This window comes from Ixodes scapularis, unplaced genomic scaffold (genome assembly GCF_016920785.2).
Source record: "Ixodes scapularis isolate PalLabHiFi unplaced genomic scaffold, ASM1692078v2 PGA_scaffold0__279_contigs__length_252992795, whole genome shotgun sequence".
NCBI classification, from domain to species: Eukaryota; Metazoa; Arthropoda; class Arachnida; order Ixodida; family Ixodidae; genus Ixodes; species Ixodes scapularis.
In genome coordinates, this window is record NW_024609835.1 from 66,848,990 (window position 1) to 66,874,912 (window position 25,923).

General features: G+C 47.0%; 1 pseudogene; it reads left to right on the forward strand.

Annotated features, from left to right (window-relative positions):
- The first annotated feature begins 22,119 nt into the window (after positions 1 to 22,119).
- LOC121833060 lies at positions 22,120 to 22,708 on the forward strand (annotated as a pseudogene).
- The last annotated feature ends 3,215 nt before the right edge of the window (positions 22,709 to 25,923 follow it).

The following is a 25,923-nucleotide window of genomic DNA, read 5'->3' on the forward strand; positions in this document are numbered from 1 at the left end:
CCTACTCAATTGTAATAGAAACCCGCTCGGTATATATAGCAGACTTTTTGTTTCAAACGAAGGTCCGGTGACACCCCCCGTATTTTATATGAACGTAACGATATTACACAATTATTACTTATATAGTACGGCGACATAAATATAATTTGGGAAGGTACACATTTCTCTTAGTCTAGATTATAGCTAAAAGACACCCTATATTTAAAAAAAAAATGTTTCGAGCTAGCCAAAATGTAGCAAAATCTGGTTTCGTTTTCGGAAGTTCGAGCGCTCAAGGCTGGAATGCGCTAGCGAAGTGTGTGCTTGCTTCTGTCAAACTATAATCCATTGTATGACGCTCTCAAAGCTGCTGGCTGCAGCCCCCGTCTTGGTTTAGGGTTTGATTTACACGCGCTCCCGTGGAAATGAAATTATGCGCGCTCGAGTCGATATTATTGACAGCGTGAAGTATAAACCGAATGTAAACGATTTTGCGAGCAACGAGAACAGCGACGGCGACCCGCTTCGCTGACGCTCGGTCACTCGCGCGACGACGCAAGCCGCATGAAAGCGGAACGATGTTTTCTAGAAATCCAAAAACCGAGTGACGCGACGAGCGATAGTAAGAAATCTTCGTAATACGTCGCTGACTCGTCGCTGTCGCCGTCGCTCGCTAAATCGCTTTATGCAGTTCAGCCTTTATACTCACGCTAGTGCCGACCTGCATTACCCGCTGAGCCCAAGCCGATAAGGATATATTAAAATATGTCACAACAATGGCGTGCATTCGCTAAGAAAACATATATCTCAAATTCCTGCAGTTTGACGTCGGGATCCGTTACTTGTTCTGCTGTCACCTTGGCGAAACGGTCACTAAAGAGAAACTAGTCAGTTTGTTTTATCAGAAATTATAAAAACCTTATCTAGCCACTGTTATGCACAAAAGCACTCTGGAATTTCATATAAATAGTTTAGAATAAACTGAACACAATCGGTAACTTAATTTTCCAAGCATAATAATAAAAAAAAACTTAGAAAACAATGTATTTTTAAGGTGTTTCAAATAAAAACAACTGAAAAAGGAGCCTTATTTCAGCTGCACTATCACATAAATACTTTGGGAAAAAAATATCTATTGAGAAGTAGGTTTTGCAATCTCTAATTTGCTTCTTTCAACTTTCCAGTTACTTTATGCGTACTTGCAGATTGTATCCTGACAAATCTAGACAAAATTGTATAAAAAGTAACAGTCTATATAAAATTTATAGCTTAATTAAATTCACATTTGTTTGATAATGTTCAATCTTAAATATGAGTTTTAAATTTCACATCTATTATTAAAAATGATTGAATTACATGCTGCTTGATGCATGCTGTGCCGCCCCCCCCCCCCCCCCCTTTTAAATATATATATCCTGTATATTTGCTGGTTAGTTGTTGTAAACCTCTTAATGTCGTGTTATTTGTTTGTTGTTGTAGGTGTGTGAATGCATATGTTGTACCCCACTCCTACTTGGGCCTTCAATGGCCAGTAGTATCCTCTAAATAAAATTAAAAAAAACAAGTGAGCAGTAAAAATCTGGAAGACAAAAGTAAACACAGAGCCCTGCAAAAAGGCATTCAGTATATGAAACAGATACAGATATGGGCCTCTGGCGGTCCATCGGTTCAGCCTCCACACCGCCTAAAGACGGCAGTGTTGCAATATTACGAACCAGCGTACAGGTAGACAGTTACCAAAAATCCAAACACAAAAAACTCACATCAGCGCTGTGCGAGTGTATATTTTTGTGTATTTGGATTTTGAGTAACTGGTCTACGTGTGCGCTGGTTCGTAATTATGCCGTACCAACTCGCCCAATCTGCCGTATTAATAGTGTTGCAAAATACTTAGATCAACTATAATGCTAATGACTGCAGTGTATAAAAGCAAGCTACTCGTCGGAACGAGCTTGACAATACGAGAATAAAGAGAATGTTTTCACAGTTAAACTCAGAGTCTGTTGCACCGTCTCTTCCGTCCTCAAGATTGAAAGTGCTAAAGATTGGTGACCTGGACATGATGATTGACTCCGAGCACCTGCTATCCAGGGGAATGTTCTTCGTGGCCAAGGGCACGGCAATGGCTCTGCCTTTTCGGACGAAAATGCAGTAGGCACATATTCAACTTTCTCAGCCTCCACATCTGCAGCGCCTCCGCAACCACCTCTGCTCTGTCGCATCTAGCACCGGCATCTCCCAGCAATGGGCTGCGACCACCTTGCTTGCCCCACCGGCTTGGCAAGTGAATATTCATCGACATCTTCACACTGTTCACAAGGCATGTTGCTAGCCGACCAGGGTCTCCTCATCGTTGCCATGTCAGGCATTCGCTCTCAGTTCGGTTCCTCATCTTAGGGGATGTTGCATTGGCCCCGCAGTCGGCCGGCATCCCCCTTTCAGTCCGTGGCTGTACACTCCAAACTGATCGAGCCGGACTGAAAGCACGACAGGGTCGATTTGCCCCGTCTGCTGCCTCATTTCCTGACCTCGGCGTCAACTACCATGCACGGCTTCCAAACGCTCTCTTTCCTGCTCTCTAGTATGTCATCCTGCTTGCGGTACATGTCAACAGCAACGACACCTCTCTGGAGCCGCAATCACTTCAACAAAATCGTGCCATTCCTCACAGTGCAGAGCTGAGGGCGATAGCTCTGCGGCAGTCTATCGGTTCAGCTTTGGCATCGCCAAAGATGACAGTGCTACTCATACTCGTCACCACGAGCTCAACGACATGAGAATAAACAGAATGTTTTTATTGTTCGGAGTCGGTCGCAGCATCTTTTCCGTCCACAACATCGTATACTCTATAGGTAGTAAGCAAGAGACACACTTCAGATGAAAAGAACAAATGCTCAGATCACACATGCCGCGGGTGTCCAAAATTATCCATCATGTTGAATATTGTTTTGGGTTTTTTAACTCTAACAGAAGACAAACATCATTATCGCGCAATCAAAATGAATACTTACGAAACACCTAAGTCGCAGTGTAAGTGCTCATCGCTGAGCTGCGGCTGTGGCATATATGTATTTATTTAAAAGTGCACCGATGATAAACCTTCAGGTTTGGCAACAATACCGAGATTACAACGGTTGTTGTCCATTATAAAATACAAAAGAAATAAAAAATATCGGAAACAATGCAAGGTACAAATCTGCACAACAGGCTTCCGAATTCAACTACTTCGTCGTACTGGAGTTTGTTACAGTAATAACAGCTTTGGATGGGCTGTGAGGACAGCATTCACACTGAACTGGGTGCCTTGGTGACTATCACCAGTGTTGAGGAGTTGCCACTCCAGAGTTGGAACGATTCTTCACTTCCACAACCCTGGAATCGAATGCAAATAAAATGGTGGCAGCACTGGAATGGAATGGGAATGAAATTAGTAGTTACATTTTGCCCAGAATAGAGTAGGAATGGAATAGGCTTTGTTCTAATGCGAGCTGCTTAGATGCCATCAAAGGGGCTTTCGAAACGGCATTATTGCACTTAGGTAACTGACGGTTTGGTTATCTGACTGCTTATGTTCCTTCGAGGATGAAAGTGGCAACCCCAGTGAAGCAACCCAAACTGTAGAGTTGTAGGCTGACAAGGGCAATTTACTCGATCTTAATCCAGGGTAAGGGTTTTGTACCTCAGCGTTCCAAAAACTACCCGTGCCCAGCACTTCTCAATCTGTGTTGTCACGTGACACGACCCACCGGAGTAACTCAGATCTATTTGGGTAAGATTTGGAACACAGCCGAAGTGTCGTTCCTGGTGCTGCGAGATGCAACCATAAGGCTGTTGGGACCATGTGTGATTACAGCACCAGTTGCAGGCCACCAGGCAGGGACAATGTCACACCGCCTGCACTTCGTTAATACACGTGACTCCTCACTTATTATGTATCTCGTAAAAGTGGAGGACATATACGGTTCTTTTGTGGAAAAGATGGGCGACTTAGTTTTCCTCTATGTTACGAGGCTTTTACACCTGGTGGTGCGATCAATATCTGCAGTGCCCCCATACCAATTGCCACTAGTGCTATGTGCGACCAAAGCTCAACTTAGTAAAATCAATGATTGCGGGTAGGGTTTTGAATTTTGCAGTTGTCTACGCATTTCACAACGCCAGCTTTACGCCAACGTTATTTTCCGGTAACTTAGTACTAGCTGTCAAGTGCCATTTTCACAATTGGGAGGGATTGAGAGGAATGGAATGCAGCAGTTCAGCCATTCCAGGAGTGGGAATGGGCCCAGTTTTTCCTTTCCAGGAGTTCAAAAGAATGGAATTAGTATTAGAAAATTCCAATTTCCTGCAATGGAGTTGGGTGGAATGGGGAATCTTTTGTTTGTTTGCACGCCTAGAATGTTTGAGATGACTCGAGAATCTTGTTTGTTCGAGCTCGGAACCTTCTAGATACCTACGGGCTTACAAAAAGAGCTTCGCATGGCTGCTCCAGTCAGTCGTCCTTTTGTCGCTGTCAAAGTATGTGCGGTCTTTGTTACTTTATGTTTCTCGGCACAAGTTCGCTGCATTTAACATTGATCTGAAGTTTTATTAATCAAGTTTGTTTTTGTTCATGACATATTGGTGGATGTGCAGGGTAACGCAGTCTATGCCCATAAAGCGTACCATCTGTGAACACGATAACTCTGAAGACGACGATCGTGAAGGCCACGTCCTTGAAATCATCCGAGGACGACTCCAACTCTGACACCAACGACGACCTCAACTATGGCCTCGGAAGCGACCCGGACAATGAACTTGACAAAGCCCTTGGCTACCACACTTAGACGAAAACATCATGACGACTTCTACGCTGATGATGAAACGGACGACAACTCCAAAGACCAAACCCGGCTACAATGTCAACAACCAACCTGACAACGGCCTCGATGACAAACAGTCTTCAACCGTGGTGACGAGACTGATGACGACACTGATGACGACCCAGGAGAAGACTCAAACAATTTCATGGAAGACGATCCCGACTACGGCTTTGACAGTTATCCAAGGACAATCCGGACGATGACTTTAAAGGGCAACTCCGGCCAAAACTCGAAATTAAAGAAATTACTGGTATCGCTGCAGTGACACAAAATACGACCCCAGCCAAAATATTACGTCGGTGGCATGCCGCATTCTCAACTAATGCCGATAATAAAAATGTGACCCGCCGCGAGCCGCTGCACCTTAGCGGTCGGCTAGCGGGTTGCCGATCACTGAAGCAACATTGGGCCGTGACGTCAGTATCGTTCTTTTTTTCCTCCAAGCGTTACGCGGAGTGCGCTTCTTTGAGCCGCTACCACCGCTACTTGGACTTGTGATTGTCATGTTTAGCCATTGCTTTTATCTGTAGCCCGTGTAGCTTCGGTATAGCCTTTTGTTTATTTGCTTGTGAGGACTCAAAGACTGGTTTTAGCGAGCAACTCGTAGCGCCCAAGACTGCCCAGCTGTTCCTCGAAGGATGCCGAGTAGAACTTGTAGTGCTGTGGGCTGCTCAAACAACCCGCTGCACAACCCGGAGGTGCTTTTTCACAAGTTTCCAACGTACCAGAAATTGAAGAAGGTGTGGGTAAACGCTGTTCGACGAGTGGACTTTGGCTTTTACACGCCCAAGGAAAAAAGAATGCAAAAACAGACATGTACAGCCCTAACGCAGCAGCCCGTGCCGGAAAGCCTCAAAGCTTTGTGTCTGTTACTGACCCGCAGCGCGAAAGCGAGAGGGCCCCCAGTACTGTACTTCACTGGCAGCGCGTCGTAGAGCAACGCCGCTCCATCCACGGAGCCCCGATGACAATTTAGGCCTAGCGACAGAGTACGGAAGACTGCACACACGGCGACAGCCGCTGAGTACGGTACTGAACGAGTTCACTCGTTTTCCAGTCGCTACCTTTTGGGTATACTAGCGACAAGTACGGCATGGCACACGCACGGCGGCAGCGGCCGCCGAGTACGGCACTGTACGAGTTTACGGGTTTTCCAGTCACTAGCTTTTGGGAATAAGCACTAACTCTTCCTACATGTGCTGGATGACTACCACATATGCAGAATTAAAATAAAATCAGCTTACCTCCTACCTTTAGACGGCTAGCGCAACAGAAGTAGCTGCTGATCAACCTGCGTACTCGTTGAACGAGAACGATCCTGACGTCACGTTCACATAGCGGCTGATTTCTAGTGCTGCCAGGGCCTCGAGCGGCTAGTTTCGGTTTTGTTGGCCGTGCCCCAAACAAAACTTTGAGGCGTCCATATCTTTAAAACTACGCACAATAATGAGGAAAAAATTACACCTTGCAATTCAGGGACGCTGACTGCACTAAAAACAGTCATAATCCCAAAATTGAAAGTATGGTCCGGAGTTGCCCTTTAACGACAACAAACTTGACGGCGACCTTGATGATGAACCCGATGACAATACCTACGGCAAGTGTGGTATCCGTCACGAAGACGAACAGGACGACGACGCCTGGTATGTCACTCAACGAACGGAGGAAGTTTGCCAGCTTGGTCGCATTTTGATGCAAGCCACAACTTCCTGACGATGACTGCTACAATATTTGTCACCACGACGCCCAGTTTCAGCCTGGCTACCCACTGTGAATCTAAACACCAATTCATCGTCGCAGCAAGGAACTGTTAAAGTGGTGCTTCGACCTCAAGGTTATTCGCTACATGAGACCTAAGTTGTAAGTCGTTGGCCAATGGCACATCAACATTGTCACGCTGCCCTCTGCGACCCGTAGGCGATTCACGTCTTCCGACTCAACTGAACTAGGTATGCTCGGTAGGACTGTGAAAATCTGCTATTTACGAGACTCTGTATTTTGACCTAGTCTTGTTTAAGCTGTTAATTTAATTTTGTGTTGCATAAAGATGATGAGTCTTTCACAAGAGGGGAGTAATGCCACTTGCAAATAGCCGAGTCAGCAGCATGATCGACTCACATGCCGCTGACCCCGCCAGCGCATGTCCTTCTTTCTTTTGTTTGCGTGACTGGAATGATGAGACGACTCTAAATTTTGTTTGTTCGAGCTCAGAAACTTCTAGATACCCACGCGCTTACAAAAGTACCTTCGCTTGGCTGCTTGAGGCAGTTGTCCTTTCGACACCATCAAAAGTCTTTGTTAATTTATGTTTCTCAGCACAAGTTCGGCGCATTACACACTGATTTTAAGTTTAATAAAGAAGTATGTTTTTATTCGTGACAATATTTAGATGAATTTTGATAATTCAATCTTCTGATATTTCAAACTAAAGTGTGTGGCTTCCAGGGCCCGTTTGCTCAAGCGCTAACCGCGGCTAAAGTTAACCGCAGTACCTAGGAGAGGGATTTTGAAATCACGTGACTGGCTCGGCAGGAATGCAGGGAAACATGGCGGTGCCCCGGTGAGTGAGCGCCGCTCGCTTTGAAACTAATATGTCGTTGTAACTTGTAGCTGCAATATTGGGCGCGTTAGTCAGCAATGAATGGTGCCAGAGGCTTTCGCTTTGCCTTACCTCATTTAAATCGCAAAGCACGAGCATATGACCTTGCCGCATTTTTTAGATAGTCTTTCGATTCTGGCCATTCCTAAGCCTAAATGAACGCGATAAATGTTAGCATGGCAATGTCTTTGGAAAGTGGATTGCCTTGACTCAATCGGCCGGGTATTAATAGCACACAAAAGCAGACAGCGTCCCAATAGACCATATTAGACCTTTCTCTAAATTTCCCAAGCACCAAGGTGCATGCTACAAGTGTAGTTACATGCGTTGCACGTGCTGGCGTCTGAAGTAGTAACTGTTCTAAAGCAAAAAGTCTAAAACAAATTTTGTCTTGCACGTGCGTTGGTCAAATATTTATTATGATTATTTACTTCGAATCTTTTATAAGAGGAAGGCCAGTGCGCGCGGACCGCAGAATTATACTTCCAGCGTTCTTCTCGATGCTTGGGTAATTTAGAAAAAGGTCTATAGGGATGCTGTTTGCTTTTGTGTGCAATCAATACCCGACCGATAGAGTCAAGACAATCCGCTTTCCAAAGATGTTGCTAAGCCGACAATTACCACATTCATTTAGGCTTAGGAATGGCCAGAGTCGAAAGACTATCTAAAAAATGCGGCAAGAGCCTTGCTCATGCTTTGTGATGAAGTGAGGTAAGGCAAAGCGAAAGCCTCCTGCACCATTCGTTGCTGACTAACGCGCCCGGTATTGCAGCTACAACGACATATTAGTTCCAAAGCGTGCGGCGCTCACTCACCGGGGCACCGCCACGCTTCCCCGCATCCCTACCGAGCCAGTCACGTGATTTGAAAATCCCTCTCCTAGGTACTGCGGCTAACTTCAGCCGCGGTTAGCGCTTCAAGCAAACGGGCCCTGGAGTTTGAAATAATGAGAGTCGACTGTAAAACACCATTTTTGCTACCCCAAGTAGCAATTTATTTTAGTGTAATTTCTGGAATCTTTTATTCAGACCGAACACTTCTTTTTCAATAAGCTTGTCGGCATAAAATTTAGACTATTTTTTATAGCCTAAACGTAGCAAGCGTTCAAAACAAATACAACCTAGTGCATCAGATACACAGAAAACACAATATTAGCAAATGCTACTTTTATTGAACACATCTGGAGTTTCTGTTGGATACATACAGCGCTGTGAAGAAGTACACCATTCTTATATGAAAATAAGCTTCCCACCAGTGAAATTTCTCAAGTTGGACAGCCTTGTTGTAAGTCAGGCACGTTAAAGAGAACCCTGCCCAAGTTTTCATAGACACTCTTACAAAGTTGTTTCATCCGTACAATAGCGACTTCAAGGTATATGTGTAGAAACTTCCCAAAGTGCAAACATTATGTGAAGAAACTGCATTTCAAAGTTGACGTCCTCGCAACCCCCCCTATCGGTAGCTGCTCTACCGGCAACAATGAAAAGAACTATGGAAAGACCGCTGAGGCCACATAACGTAAGACATGGTGTCCAAGATTTGCCATGGACAGCATTGTTGGTAGTTGGACTTGTTTGTGCTCACTCTTTTACCCAGTCTGTCGATTGACAGCTATTTAGAGTGCATGATAGGAACTATTTGTGCTGTAGACATAAAAACATGTACATGTTGCCCCCCCCTTTGAATCTGGCAGGCGAGACCACTCGAAAATGTTTGAGAGTAGCTGTGTAGAACTGACATGTTCTAACATTCTGATGACACAATTATTCATATTAAAAGGTATGCTTAACCGAAATTCGAAGCTTGCAAAACAACACTGGGGCGGTAGGCGGGACGCTGCAAAACCCCCAGAACATCACACATACAGCATTATTTCTAACGGATGGCCGTATTTATTTTTGGAAACATGTGGGATTCAACAAGGCCGACGAGACATGTGATGTCGCGATTCTCATTCCCTCTCCTCTAGGCTTCATCCCCTTAAGCAGGTGAACCGAAGCGGGAATGAGAGAAGCGAGGCCGCTTCCCCTCATTCTAAAGTGTACCAGGAGAAGTATGATGTCACATTTCTTGTTCGATTGTGCCCTTTCCTTTCCAAGAATACGGCCATCCGTTTGAGATATTAATGTATGAGTGATGTTTCGGAGTTTGTAGAGCTCCCATTCAAAGCTTCCGCGGCCTTATTTTATGAAATCCAAATTTTGGTCCAGCATCCTTTTAAACAAGCTTTTTCAAATATTAGCATAATGAACATACAATTGGACAACTTGCTAACTCACAACAGCATCCTCCCGATGATGCCGTACAAAGGTTCTGTCACACGCACCAACCGAGGGGATTGCTGCAAGTCCATCCACCCTCAACTTTTAGTCACCTTTGAGACTGAAGAACTGCTGTATGAGGCCCGTTTAGCCACTGCGCACACAAAGAGAAACACGGGAAATAACACTCAGTGACGAGCAAAGTCTCTGGGCGGAAAGCCCTCCATGACAAATGAGCACTGTTGGGTTACGGCAACGGCGTAATACACAGGTTCTGCTTCTTGGATGCCTTCACCGCTGCGGTGGGTGGTCGTAGCTAGTCGTAGCAGATAGTGTCACGTTTGTTGCTCGTACCAAAACACCAAAGCCGAGTAGTATTCTTGTTGCCGAAGTTCATAAGCCTATGTTCCCGGTCTACACACACTACGCAAAGCCAGCCACGAGCAAAGCTAGCTAACCCCGTTTCTGCTTCGGCGACAAGCCGCCAGGGCGGTGACACCGCCGCTGAAACTTCTGCCTCGGCTCTTCAAACCAGGGCCCCTCAGTGCACAAGCCACTTGCTAGGCTGCTCTGCCTGTACCAAGTGACACGCGCCCACATGTTCCCTCTCATAATTCTTCTGGCTGTACGTGCCCCGTATTGTACACGGCCATACTGTGCACATGGCGAAAGTTCCCTTTTGAAAGTGCTCCACGGTCGGCTTACAATGCTGCGAACACATAGCACATGACCACTATAGGTGACGACACTTGGGACACTTGCCATCCGTCGTTGTGGCGCAAAGTCGCTTTCTCAGTCGTCCTCACAAGGGGCAAGGAAAAGCAGGCACTGCATAAAAAATCAATACATATTATAACACTGGCTGTGGCAAACTAGTTTCAAAGATGATACAGTCATGTCTTCTTAATATGGACACCTCCGTACTATAAAAGGATTTTTTTTCTATAATGTAAGGTGTTTATATGAGAAAATTAAATTTAAAACAAAAATTGGGTAACAAGCATAACCAAACAAACAGTTTATTCAGCTAAAAGATAATGAGATGTGAGTTTGCTCTATCGCTTTAGAGCCGTAACATGTAGCACTACTGTCGTTTACAAGAACAGATACCCAGGCTGTAAAGTGATGATCGGCTGAATAGCAAAAGATGTTGCACTGTATGCACAAGCCGGATGTAATTGACACTTAGCTGCCGGCAGTTAGGATCCTATAATCTTATGATCGCAGACGGGAATTACATCTGGTGCCTACGGCTGGAATAATGTCTCGCTTCGTAATAGAAAAAGCACAAAAAAAACAGAGGATGGAGAAACCGGGTGTCACAAATTCAGGCTTCTCTTCATTTTTTTAAATACTTTTATGATCTTTTTTTTAGACCACTTTAAGTGTTGGTACGGTCAAAAAGGGGGAGTGTGGTGCCACTTTTAATCTCAGTTCGTCCCGTCGTAATTCCTTTCTAAGTCCCTAACGAATTTGCTCGTTTGCGGAATGGGTTTTTGTTAACGGGCGACGTAGATCATCCCAGGTCACAGTTTGTGGCTTTGACCTCGCGGACGGAGAGGTGCGTATGCTGGCTCACATATGGTGCCGATTTGACATGCAGGGGCGCCGCCGGGATACAAAGATGTTTACGCTGGCTAGCGCGCTTTTTGAAGGCGGCGGCTTTGCTCAGTCTGCCGCCTGTCGTGTTCTATGTATCGGCGATAATTGATGTTTTAGGACTCGTACGGGGGAATGGATGGGCACATATGTTTGGTTGTCTGAAAAATGTAATAGGTTTTGCCATTTGGGTCGTTGCTGTGTAGCTTTGTTTTTCTTGAAAGTTGACCGACCCGAAAGGCGGGGAAACGGGAGGTTGGTCGGTAGACGAGCCTATAAAAGGGGGTTCGGGAACAAAGAAGGTAGTCCAGCCCCAGAGCTGGCCGGGTCGTTACTCAACGCGGTTACTCCCTGCAGATGAGTCTTGAAACGTGTAATTTTTGGCTTCTGCCCTGCCTGTCGGACAAGTGTTTGAGTTTGTTGTGCTGAAGCGTGTGTGGCTGTGTGGTGCGCGGTGTCGACCTCATCAAGCCTCTAATTGGACCGCTGGACTTCGAGACGCCGTTCTTTGGCCGACAACTCCAGACTACGGACTGCTCTGGACTCGGCACCTACCGGAAAGCTAAGCCTGGTTTTCTAGGACTTGTCTACCGCATTCCCTGGCTCTGAAGTATGAATTGTTGAATGTTGGGAAGATTTTTACACAGTGCTACTTTCTGTCGCGACTGTTTTGGGGGATTATCCCATGTGTGTAGCGGTAACGTTCGAGCTCCATCTCGGTTTGCTCTCGTTGTTAGTGTCGGGTTTTTGTCACTGTTTTGTTAGCTTATTCCGGTTTTAGGAGCGTCGAGTCTTTTTAGTATTAGTTTCTGGCTCGCAGGGCTCCATAGCTTTGAGCTGGAGTGTGGTTTGTGTTGAGTGCTCTATTGCCGTGTACAGCTTAGTTTTTCACTTTATTAAATTTAATCTTTTGTTTGCTTGTCCTCCCTGTGTCATCATCTTTCTCTACTGATTATACACCAGGCGTGGACCTAGCGCTAGTCAATGGTCGAACTTAGCTCTCTTGTTCTTTTCCCGTAATTTCTCGTTTATTCTCAGAGTGGATCATTGAATTATTTTTATTAATTTGAACCCCACTCCGTGACACCGAAACAGATGGGAAAGCACCACAACGTATTAAACTCGTCGAACATTAAATGTTCTTGAATTATACCTCGCCCATGCTTGCTACGTGATGAAGCCCAAAGGTTAGTTCAATGCCAATCAATATTAAATGTCTTTAGATGGGCACCTGCTGCCCGATCATGGCCTTTATTGCAAAGCACTGTTCACACATTTGCGAGTCCTGCAGTGCCTTGTGGAATGGTGGGCGATACTTGCCGTTCCGCAAGGCACTGCAAGACAGATCAGGCTCAACTTTTGAATGTCGACGTGTTTACGGAATGCTGCAGCAAACCAATCATTCGCCGAGGGAAAAAGAAAGGAAGCTGCATGCCTCCGTGTGCTCATTGCCAGTGTTTTCTGCTCTGCTATGTACCCTGCTTGTGTGCTGTGATTTGCAAGCCAGCGCGGGATATATTTCCTTCATTTGTTTGTCTGTTCAGCTGTGCGAGGTTGTGATTGAAACAACCTAGAAGTATAGACCGCCATTCTTTTCATCAAGGTAAGGCTTCGCTCATCCGAACCGGGGACGATGACTGCTGTTGTTTACACGATTTTCGACAGCTATGTGGAGTGGCTTTGTGTTTAAAATTGCAATCCTAAGTGCAAAAAGAAGTTACCACAGACTATATTGTTAAAGGTTGATTTCAACTGGCAGGCTCTGGCTACAACCACCTTAATATTCATTCAACATTGTTTGCATTTCTACTTACCCGTGATCGCTTCATTTGCCAAACACGTTAGTGGCCGGTCACCTTACCAATGAAACTAATGTGCTGGTGTCTCCGGCGAAGAATTCACTCAGGGCTACATGCAATGCACAACCCAGTTTGTAGCCCGTTGTGACTGAAAGCTTTCACACTGGGGAAACGTTGTTGTCACAAACGCAGTCAAAGAATGCGATAGGATTGAGGGAACAGGGGGATTGTCCAAGTTGACTGACTGCATGAGCATATGTTTCTATCGCCACCGTGTTTCCTCCACGCAGGCGACGGAGAAAACGATATAGAGACTCCTCGCGCTTGCCAATGCCAAGTTTCTCTAAAACGTCGAAATACGAGACACCCAGCAGCGAAGTGTCGATATTGCCGGAGAGAGCGGCAGGACAACGATCAGCGCAGGATCGCGGCTTCGCCACTCTTATGCGACGGTGTCTTCGGTTTCCGCTCTCTGCAGCTTCCACCGGGACGCTAGCCGTGCCTAATTGTGCTAGCTTTGAGCACCACAGTTCATGGGGTTCACAGCGCCCGAGCGAAAGCTCGCGCAAAAGAACCGGCGAGCAGTCGAGTCGTTTCCAATCGACGGGGTGGCTAAACGCCGGTTGTGTGAAGCGGGCTTAACGCCTGAGCCGGCTTGCTCAAAGCAAATCTAACGTTCTTGAATGTCATGTAATAAAAATCTGAGACGTGCTACATTCTATACAAACTTGATAAAAAAAATCAAACACTCACCTTCGGCTGCTACGTCCGCCGTACCGCTTCAAGGCAGAAGTAACATGGCGCTAAAGTTCACTTTAATGGCGCTCGACGTTTTGGGGTGTCGGGCTGGGGTGTTTTCAGTGTTGCTTACACGCCTAGTCGTGTAAACCGAAACCGAAACACCAATTTTTACTACCCCAAGTAATTTTCTGACGATTTATCACTAACAGAGCGTGTAAAAATATGCTAACGAGTGAAAATGGGGTGTAAACAGGCGAAATATTACATTTTCGCTAACAGTGTACAGAGGCTACGAGTACGAGTGCGTAGCCAAATTCGATCACGGAGCCTCCGTCACTCGTCCCGTGGAAACGGCACCTTTTATCAATGCTATCGCGGAATGAAATTCATGACCCTGATGTCCAGTGCATAGCGAGAACTTCGGCGATTTGTTTTAGAGTTGTTCGTCCGTCGGCGATGAAGTGTGGGAATAGGCTTAGCGTTGAGCACATCGCAGCGTCGACGCACATTTCGAGCGGCGAACATTTTCACTGTGCACTCCTTCAGCCGCACGGCGATCTGATTCGACCGCGGTATAGGTCCCAGAAAGGATCGCCGAGCTGAACACCACGCAATTTCACGTTACACAGGACTTCGAAAACACCACGTCGCCCTTGCTGCGCCAGTCGAGGCAACCGCCATCTTGAAACTGGCGCTCTCGTTGGGTCCGAGATCTCTCGAGAGCGTCCCGCAAGGCCCGCTAGCCAGCAACGCAAAATTTCCAGCGTTGCGTGCGTACGCAATACGCTAGCCCTTTTATTGCGTTCTGCGCATGCGCACTCACGACCCGCAATTTCCTTGCGTACGCAAAGCTATAGCGTTCTAAAACTGTCTAATAACAAAAAAATATGAACACACAGCTAATGATTCGAAGATTTGTTTACAGCATGCTGTGGCTTTTTAGTGCAAAGTTTAAGCTCGAATCTTCCCCGCTGGTGTATTCCCGACACGAATGACAATATCTGGAACAAACCGTTTTCTCCACACGGCACCCTTTCTCTGCCTGATAACACGCAGACGCCATATACTGAAGTTCGGAACGCCATTCACGCTACGAATGCACATGGTATAAAAACGGAGAGCAAGAATACTGCCAATCGGTGCACGTTTTACGAGGAAAGGGGGGGGGGGGGGGGGGGGAACCTCTTGTAGATTGCATGCAAGAGCTTTCGCGTTTAGCAAGCAGGAGCTCGAGCTCGGGCTGAGCACGCGCCTGCAGAGCCCGCAATGCCGCTGTGCACGATCTAGGAAAAGCTTCTCATATTTCTTCGTGCGCAGGGTTCGATTGGGACATCCGTAATAAGAAACAGCTTTTTCCGTCGCATTTTTTTTTAACGAACTCGCGCTGACAAAGCAACGCCTCCAACAGAGACACGCAGGGATGAAAAACGGTCCAGGAAAACACGGCCAAGAGCGCGCGCGCCCCGCACGAGCTTTGCGTTTCAATAGCGGGACACAAAGAGCCGAGAAGCTTCCCGCAGAATACTTTTTTTTTTTGCCCAGGTTTCATAATAAAGATGTTTCTGCCGCCTTCCGTCGTGCCCATTTTTTTTCTTCTCGCCAAGCTCATTTCGAGGAAACGCGAAATTCGCTCCCCAAAAGAAAACAAAAACAAAACGTGTCGGCATTGCCGTTCCTTGCGGCGGCAGTATCAAATTCCCGTTCAAGGCCGCTTTGCATGCAAAGTGTCAGGGCGCAATCTTGGGGGCGATGGCTCGGTCGAAAAAGGAAGAACGCGCGCGAAGAAGGAAACAGCTTGCTCAAACATGAGAATGCCCCTTCCGCCCCACTTCCCCGCAGCGCAAGGGGTTCTTCCCCTCTTTCCCCCCGACCGCAAGGAAACGGCAGCATCCGCGTCGTCGAGTCGACTCGAAAAACGCAAGACGGGGGTCTTCCGAGTCGCATCCCTCCAGCGCAGCCAAAAATCGACCTCTGAAAAGCGTCGCCCATACGCTTTACAACAGCCCGAAGCACGCAGATGTCACCAAAAAACATAAAAAAAGTAAAAAGACAAAAAGAAAACAATAACGACGATATTAAACAACCACGCTTATAAAAAACGAGAGGCAGAAGAAATAAAAACAATACTGGGCAATGCTTCGTCAAATCGAGCCGCTGGCCACAAAACTTGGAAGATAGGAACGGGGAAAAAAAAAAAAAAAGAAGGTAAAAGAAGAAACGCAATGACAACAAGTAACGGAGGAAAAGCGGACGAATCGATAACAAGGATGACACGGACCGTCCCGATTGAACAACGCACCCGAGTGAGGGGAAAAAAAAAGGAAAAGAGGAAAAAGTTGGGCGCCTTTACTTAAATAAGCACCGTTTGTGTCGTCCTTCAAGTACGAGGTTGGATCCCGCGTACGGCGCCTTGGAAACAGCTAAGTAATAAAACTACGAAACAGTCTGCGCAGTTCCATCCTCCGGGGAGTCCGACTTGAAACATGGTTGATTGCTCCCTTCTCCTCGATTAAGCGCTTAAGTGAACAAATCGCTTTATGTTTTCTGTTTGATGCGGCTGAGTGGTTCCTGCATCCAATACCAGAAACGCGCACTCTCCTCCGCGAACTTTAGGAAAGGAAGTTTGAGGCACCACGGGTATGCGGACCATCGAGGTGTATGCAGACAGCAGGTCCTCTGCTTCTTGCGCAGGAGTTGCTGTGACGTCACAACGACGCCGAGCTCTGATTGGCTTTCATTAAAAGGATAGATGGTAGACCTCAATGCTAGATATGCCTCGAGGTCTGCCCACTATTTTTGTTCAATCAGCCAATAAGAGCTCGACGTTCTGACATCATCGCAACCCCTGTACAGAAGCAGACGAACTTGCGCGGGTCCTTCTCATTCCTTCGCTACGCGGTTGTATCCTTTGCGTAGCGCGAGTTTCGCTCCGCAAAAGGGCGGCAACTAGACAGGAGGGGAAACCGAACCGTTTTCTAAACGCAGTATTCGTGCAGGCGACTGCTGTCTCTGACGGGAGAAGAAAGGGCGGGAGGTTTTCAGGCTGTCCAGTGCCTCTACCGCGAGTTTAATATAAACCATTTTCTTTGCAAACGCCACCAGGCGGTGCTCCAGCCTTTGACGTCCAAGCGATCTACCGGTTCATAAAAACAATGAACAAGGCACACCTGAACACCGCTGCTTGAAACGTCGATGAAACATTTAACCAACAATCCTCCGGGTGAAAGCGTAGAAAACCAAGAAGCGCGAGATACGTGCAACGTTTTCTAATATCCTTCTAAACCAGCTTGTCTCCTCCAAGATGTTAAATCGTACAGCCGACGGCTCTCACTAAATCTCCAACTTAGTTCACGGTGTAGCACTTATGCTTTCTAGCACCGGTGACATGAGCAGACTCGACGGGCTTGCCAAGAAAGACGGAGCGACCGGAAGTCACTTGGGACGCGAGCAGCGGTTATTATACTTCCGCGTTTCGTGGGCTTCGAACGTGCACGCGCAACCAAAGCACGACGAAACGCAACGAGCGCGCGTTCGAATCCGGGCATCCATGAGAGATGCCCCGTCGTTCTCATTCGGTCGGTGGCGGCAACGGTGCGAACGCCGCGTGCCAAGCTTCTCCTTGAGCTCATCGCCATGCGGCATTCGAAGCACGGATTTCGCGGTGAATGTATGCAGACTGTATTTTGTGTGACGTATAAGCAGAGTGACACCGGATTTAGAAACGGGGCAAGACGTCCCGGCGAGACTTTGGAGAGTCAGCCGTTGCTCAAGGTCACGATAGTGGGACTGGAGGCAATCTCGTGTTCTGTGTCTTACCTATGACAGTAAGGTACGTAGAAAGTAACGCCGCGAAAGTAACGGACTACTTTTTGTGGTAACGGCTACTTACTTTTTAGGGAAGGGTAATTGTAACTGTAATTAGTTACAATTTAGCCTCGCGTAATTGTAAATGTAATTCCTTACTCTTTTATTTTAGTAACGCGTACAAGTCTGGCGATAGCGGCGGCTGCATGCCCGACGGACGTGACTGGAGTCAAGAGCCCGCAGCTCCGTCGCCGCAATCTCGTTGGCGTCTTTACTGTCTCCGGCGGCGGCCGGGAAAACGCCATTACGCGTCTGCCGAATGACGAGCTCAAAGGCTCATTACACGAGCGGGCCATGCACGAGCTCTTATCTGGTCCGCCGCCGCTGCACTGCTCGGACGAGATCGCTTTCGTTCGTGGAGGGGGGGACCTGCACGCCGCTGAAGCCGGCGCCCGATCCCTGCGAGCTAAGTGGCACTCCAGGTCCAGTTTCCAGTTGGGGGAGGGAGGCCCCCGCGCCACTCTAATTGGGCGCCATTACTTTCCCCGCTGCGGGGATGGGACCGGCGCTCTTGCGTTCCCTATTTGCATCTGCACACTGGCGGCGAGCAAGACGCGCAATATGGGGGCAGACTCGTCGCACGGTGATCCCGCCAAGAGTGCTCTTGCTGTCACATACGTGTCTGGCCGATGTTCGGATTGAAGAACAATCGATGGGAGGATATCCTCGAAATGGCTCGTGAATTCCTGTGTCCCGCTGAGAAAGCGGGGAGCCAAGCCCCGCGCGACTGAACGCGTTTCAGGGAGGCAAAAGAAACGTTTGACATGCGCCCAACACGCCTAAACAATGTTTTTTTTTTTTTTTTTATGATTAGTTTTACAGTAGACATTAATGGCGTCCCGTAGTCAACCAATGCATATACAGAGAGGGCAGGACTTCAACGACATTGTGAAATATAGATATATACAGACGATTGCAAGCACGGCATCTGGCCGCCGCCGCCATATCTCTGCACGTGCGGGCAAGTACGAGAAATTGTAAGCTTGCCAAAGCTACCTTTACGCGCACGCTGCGCATGCTTGCGCGCATGCGTTACCAGTGAGGCATCATGATTACAATTGTCAATATATATAAAGTATATTGCAGGTTAAAGGAGCGATGCAACAATTTTTGTACTTTGCGCAAATACCGCTTAAAACGGATCCCTAACGTTAATGACCTATGAAACACGCGTTCGTTTTTCACCCCACGCAATAGAAGTGCCAGAAAAAAATTAAAGAAAAACGCGCAGCGTTCACCCCCTCAACTCGCAGCCAGAACAAGCGGCCACGTGATCTGGAGCCGATTATATGCCGCCAGTGTTGATCATAGCCACGCGCTGGGGTTGGCGAAGCGCAGGACACGCGCTGAGTTCTAGACATTGTTATTGCTCGGCTGTTGTCGTCGTTGCAGCGATTGGACATGGGCCACTACCCGAATGCTTCTCGAGCTAGTAATTATCACGAGCCCAAGTCGAGTGCCCACGCAATGCTCGGGTCCAATCTATGAACCGCATTCAAATATCGTCACTTGGGTGTACTGCGATCCCCGAGTTACGTCATCAAATTTCGCAAAGGAGAGATTGAATGAAAATGATCGCTTTTGTCCTTGAAATTACACCGCAACAAAGGAGTTTCTTGGCCAATGGCGTTGCGTGTGAGTATCCTTGAGTCCCAGGTGTGCCAGTAAGCTCGTGTAGAGAGAAAAACATTCCAATTGAATATTGTTTCACAGCTCCTTTAAGAACAGCTGGACAAGCTCCCCTCACAAAGCATTCAACTCTATTCAATTTAGCAGAGCGAAAGCTGGACAGGAGGCGAGTGCATGGTGAGAAGGACACTATTCTCGCACACTGCTGCCGTATCGAGTGTTTAAATAAATATCTTTTTCACGCGTACCACTAACGAATTGAACATTCTTCGCTCTAACATTATGAGTCCATTCGAAAAAATTCGACAGCGCCTTAGTATTCCTTTTCCAATTATTTTTTTTTTGTTTTTTTATTGTTGCTTATTTCATTTGCGTATTTTTTTCTTTTAATTTCTCGTTGTGTATATTTCAGTTGTGCGTGCTCCCTCCAGCCTTGGCAGTCAAATGGCAGCTGGCGGTATGTGTAAATAAATAATAATTACAAAATATGAAAGACGTTTGGAGTTGTCTGTAATGAGAAAGTAGAGCGCAGCTCTTGAGGAGGAAGAGGAGAGGGTACGGAGGCGAGAGTATGCCTCTTCTCCTCCACTCCTCCTCCACCTTTCGTTTTCCTCCCGTTAAATTTCCCCGCTAAATTTTCTTCTAAATTTAGCGAAAAATTTAGCGAAAATTTCCTCACTAAATTTAACGGGGAAATTGACGTCACGTTACCTCAACACCAATTCAGTTTCCCCGCTCAATTTAGCGGGGAAAATGACGTCACATGACTTCGTGTCACGTCACTTATGAGCAAATTCAGTTTCTCCGCTAGATTTAGCGGGAACATCGATCGCTAAATCTAGTGGAGAAACTGAATTTGTTCATGGGTGACGTGACACAGTCATGTGACGTTATTTTGCCCGCTAAATTAGGGGAAAAACTGATATCCCGTGACCTCAACACCAATTCAATTTCTCGCTAAATTTAGCGGGCCGATTATGCCGACGCCGCGAAGCCCGAAAACGGGCGCCTAAGAACTGCGCTCTAAAAAATCACGAAGGTCACAAAGCTTCATAAAAGAGGATTATCCTGGTATTCTTGTCTTCCAACTTACTAGAGATATTTTCGATGGAAGAGATGATAACGCGATGACGCAGGACCGTTTCTGCAAGGCGCGCTCCTATTTCGTATTGAGTTGCGGGACGCATTCGCCGTTATTTACTATCGTTACCTGAGAATCAAATTACGGATGACAACATTCCCTGTTAAGGAAAAACACATAATAAAAAAATATACGACTCGACGTATTAGCTGGTGAACCCAACAATAAAAGAACACACAAAAAAATGACGAGACAAAAAAAAAAAAACGCACTGAAGCTCGAGGTACGGAACAACGAAGCAATAAATAAAACCGGCCACCCGCGATCATTTCCAGTGGAAAAGCACATTTCATTACGATCCCACGCCACGTACTGATTAAAACGTTTACGCGGCCTTGAAGTTTCAATCACGGTTTGTTTAAAACGAATCAGTCCAACGTGGTGATGCATCACAGGTATACCAACACGTCGGGCGAAAACGCCAACCAAAGCAGCCGCTCCGTCAAGGTCCCGCTTATAGTTGAATAAGAAAACAACAATGGTCTTCCACGTTCATGAGGGACGAAAATCTAAAGTTGCAGAAATAAAATATCGCCACAACTTTATTGTTTTAGTGCTCTCGTCGAACCCATTTGACATTAGCTACGTACCGCACCTAAATAACAATTGTCCAACAAAAGAAAAAAAGGAAAGATGCGTTTCATCTTCGTACAAACAAAAATAACACCAGCTGGCATAAAAAAAAAAAAAAATCAAACGCAAGAGGAGGAAAATATTCACTCCAAGGACACTGCACTTATTGAATAAAATAAATAAATAAATAGAAAGCGGTGGCAGAACTCGGTGATGTACGGAATACCCATATCCCACGTCAACGCGTTCACGAATCGCTCCCATCTACCGCCGAACTCCCCAATTTTTTTTTTTTTTTTTCAACCACAATTTCGTCGAGATATATACTCCGCTCCCCTGTCAAGCCCAACAAAAAAGAACAATACTCTACAAGAATAGTGTATATACTCGACGATCGAGTGTTTTACGCAGTTTCCAGATCGCTTTTGCCTTGACACGTCTTTCCCGTCCTTTCGCTTCAGTACGTCGCCCGTGGGACCATCGAAGCACCTTGACGGCAGGCAGGCTGCAAGTTCTTCTCCACCGCAAACTAAGCGCCAGCGAGAAGGAAGGGGGGCGAGGCGTCGGCGTGTTTCCTCCTTCCCGTTTCCCCCCTGGCCCCACTTCTCTCCCTCCGGGGCCCCCATCCATCACCAATCCGCCCTGTGCCGGCGGGGCGACACCCCGGGCCCTAGACGAGCCCGTCCAGGTTGACGTCTCTCTGCTTTGTGCTCCTCGAAAAAGAGACGAAGTTGACGCCACTACCGCTGTCAATGGGGGACCTCGACAGAGATTGGAAAAAAAGAAACAACTGGACACAAACTTTGGGAAAAGGTCGGACAATAATGGCTGCTCATCGCCGACAAGTGGGAAAAAAGAGTCTCGGCCTACTTTCCGTGGCGTGCCGGTCCGATAAGTACTTAGCCTCACCGCCCGATGGCGCCACTATCGCAAAAGAAATTTACTATCGTGTAGTACATTCTCGTAGACGGCTACTATCGAGATTTCAACCGAATCCGACTCGTAGTTTTGTTTTGACCGCATGTGGAAGCGGGCGTGTCCGCGAATTTTAGAAAAATGAAAAAAAGAGCAATGTCGGTCGGTGATTCGATTCTTGTTTTTGGAAAGGAAATCGCGCAGTGAAAATCAGAAAGCGCTTGGATGCTGTGTACGGTGACTCTTGTCCTTCGATGGCGACCGTCGAAAATTGGTTTAACGAGTTTCAACGTGGTCGCACGTCGGTTTTTGATGAGTCACGCCCAGGTGCCCCGAAAACGGCTACCACGGAGAATAATGTGACAAAATTCCACGATCTCGTATTGGCAGACCGCCGATTGAAGGTGTGCGAGATGGCTGAGACAGCAGGCATCTTAAAAGACCGCGTGGGTCATATCCTGCATGAAATTTTGGGCACGAGAAAGCTGTCGGCGCGATGGGTGCCGCGTTTGCTCACTCCGGACAACAAGCGCAACCCTGAGACCACTTCAGAGCAGTGTTTGACGCTGTTTAAGCGCAATCCGAAGGAGTTTCTGCGTCGTTTCGTGACCGTCGACGAAACACGGATCCACTGGTAGACACCAGAAACCAAGGAACAGTCGAAACAGTGGACTTTACCCGGCGAACGTGCTCCGAAGAAGGCAAAGACTGTCTTATCGGCCGGAAAGGTAATGGCCACCGTTTTCTGGGATTCAAAAGGTGTGATCCACAACGATTACCTGGAGAAGGGCAAAACGGTCACAGGGCTGTACTATGCCGAATTATTGGGCCGATTCGACACTGAATTGCAGAAAAAACGGCCCCATTTGGCGAAGAAAGAAGTGCCCTTTCACCATGACAACGCACCGTCTCACACCTCCGCCCTCGCCACGGCCAAATTGGTCGAATTATGCTATGAACTGCTGTATTCTCCAGATTTGGCCCCGTGCGACTTCTTTTTGTTTCCAAACTTGAAAAAGTCACTTGGCGGGCAGAAATTCGACTCGAATGAGGAGGTCATCGATCGCCACCACGGAAACTTACTTTGCAGACCTCGAGAAAACGTATTTTTTAGATGGGTTAAAGAAGTTGGAGCATCGCTGGGGCAAGTGTATCGAACTGAAAGGAGACAATATTGAAAAATAAATCGCCACTTTTCCAAAATTATCGTTTTTCTTTTGTAAGCTAAGTACTTATCGGACCACCCTATTAGTGCCCCTACGTTTGTTTGTTGTTAAACGGAAGACCGCGGGCAGGGTTGGGCAGAAATACTCAAAAATGTATTTGGAAATACAAATACTGGGATACATTAAAATAGTAGCTAAAATACTGATACTGAAATATATCTGTAAAAATGTAATGCGATACGTATCGGAAATACATTTTAAATAGAGGCAAAAGGTATTCGGAAATACAAATACAGGAATACATTTTAGGGGGGCAGAAATACAAATGTAGAAATACTGATACTGCAATACATTTTTCAAATTTCTTTGAGATGCCAACTGAGATGAAGCTTGAGGTTTGAAGTGGAAGTTTTTGATCCCGAAATTACTTTCCCGTAGGCTTGGCACTTTGGCTTGAAGGTATGGTTTCGGACGACGAGGAGACTTCAATGGGCTCAAAAAACGTCTCATCAAGGACTGACCGCGGTCTCTTCCCTGATATCCTGTCTGTCTGAAGATAGATGCGAAAAGGCTTCGACCTCTAAATAAATTCGATGTCACCCTAAACCCCATCAAAACGTCACCACGCCCCTGCCAACATTGATCACATGACGTCACGGTGTAATGAACTGGTATTCTTCATCTGTAGGTGTGGCCTTGAACATGAAACTTTACCACGCTGCTGTATATGAAAGGACAAAACATACTTTCGTTGCAAGTTACCTCGTTGAAGACCCTGCAGGCAGTGTTGTTTGGAATTTTTGAGAATAGTGGACCACCTGAAGCATTGTGGAACACACGTCTTGTATTCTGTTACGGTTTAAAAAACATACGGTGGCATCCCCATTGTTGAGGCCCTTCCTGCCGACCCTCCGCCGCCGACGCATGAATTGCAGTCCTCAAGTCTCGCCTAGCATCATCTAAACAGAGACCTCGTGGATTGCGACCTGATATTGCCGGTACAGGTGCGAGCTCTTCGAGAAACAGCGCGCTTGACACGAGTCGCAGGTGCACGAATTCTGGGTCGGAACAGAGAGGCCACGTCTGGTCTCCTTCTTGGGTTTCGGATCACCAGAGCAGCGGGTCATGCTCACGTCGACTGATGACGTACCCTTGAGCCGTGCAATACGGGCGCAGCCGCAGATGCATTCGTATAAGTGTTGAACTTCACTCCGTGAGTTATCTTACTATTTTAAGTTGACAACCGCCAGGCTCGTGCTGCAACGGACTGTGACTCAACATTGCCGGCTGGGTGTACCGTGTACGCTGAGGCAGGAGAGACGGTTAGCAGCGGGCGTCGGACGCCAGCAAACAATGACTCAAGAAATCCCTATCTAAGGACCTGCAAAAGAAGATGCTTTGACTCCACTCCTGGCACGCCACCTGGTTCGAGTCCCCGACTACGCAACACTTCTCAGAAGAGAGAAAAGCACGCATAGAAAAATAGTTTGGAGAATCGGAAGGAATCTTGGTCAGCATAGTCACAATGCCCCAGTATCTCCTTAACCCTCGCGCCCTTAGAAGTAAAAAAAAAAAAAAAAAAAGAATCTAACGTTCGGATTTTTTTTTAAAGGGGGGGGGGGGGGGGGGAGTATTTCTCAAGAAATGTAACAAAATGCATTTCATCTTGATTGTATCGCGATACAAAGAAACATCTGAAAAGTATTTCGTTACAGGAATACAGATACTGGTGAAAAAAATGTATCGCGATACAGAAATACAGATATACGAAATGTATTTCTGAAATACTATCGCGATACCATTGTATCGCGATACTGCCCAACCCTGACCGCGGGTACAACCAAATGTCCAAGGATGTGACTAAAACATGCAGAAAGTATCCTTATACCTATTAAGCTAAGGCTTAGCTTATTATTCCTGCGCACGCATATACTGCTGGGGAATATGGATTGCAAGGTGAGACATAACTAAGGTAAGGATGCGGCCATTCAGAGCCGCACCTTTCGGCAGTCAACAGAAATGCGTTACTAAGAGCAGTGATTCCTCCCCAATGCCGCAGGACCTCACCCACCTCTACGAATACGCACGGAGGCCCAGGTGCACTGATGCACGAGGCTCGTGCCGTATACGCAGTGATTGGGACTTTCACAGCGGCGTAGCACTGTACTATTCTTCTCAAAAGTAGTAGACCGCAATCAACAGGATATAGAAAATAGCTATTCTGCACGAGTGAGGTGTTTATCCCTGCAAACCTTGGCCCGCGGTATTTGGGTATCGATGACCCTGATCAAAGGCGGAGCTAGACCAAAAACAAACCACCAAGCATACATGGCTTCCACGTGACGACATCGAACCACGCTGCAAGGTTATCAAGCCGTTCTTACCGAGAGAATAACAAAGCGCTCAGCAGCGAGGCCATTACAACGGCAGCCGATGTGATGTTAATACAAGCCGCGTACAATCTGCGAAGTCTCCAACAAGTCTTCCCACTCACGAGGTGCGACTCGCTATTCACGGGGCTCTCAGCTCCGCCGCGCTCAGCGCATCGGCTGGGGCGACCTTCCCGAGCCAATTATATGCTCGGAGTTTCCGTCTATCCGCTCGTCGATCGGTACAGAAGCTGGAAACGCTCCGCGAACAGGGAGGCTGTCATCGATAATGTTGCAAACGACGATGTTGTTAGCGATAGAGAGGAACTCGGCTCGACGCCAACATAGGGCGAGCCGAACAACAAAAGTGGGGAGTGCTTAACGGAGAATAATAAACGGCCGTAATGGCTGATCAAGTTATGCTCATTC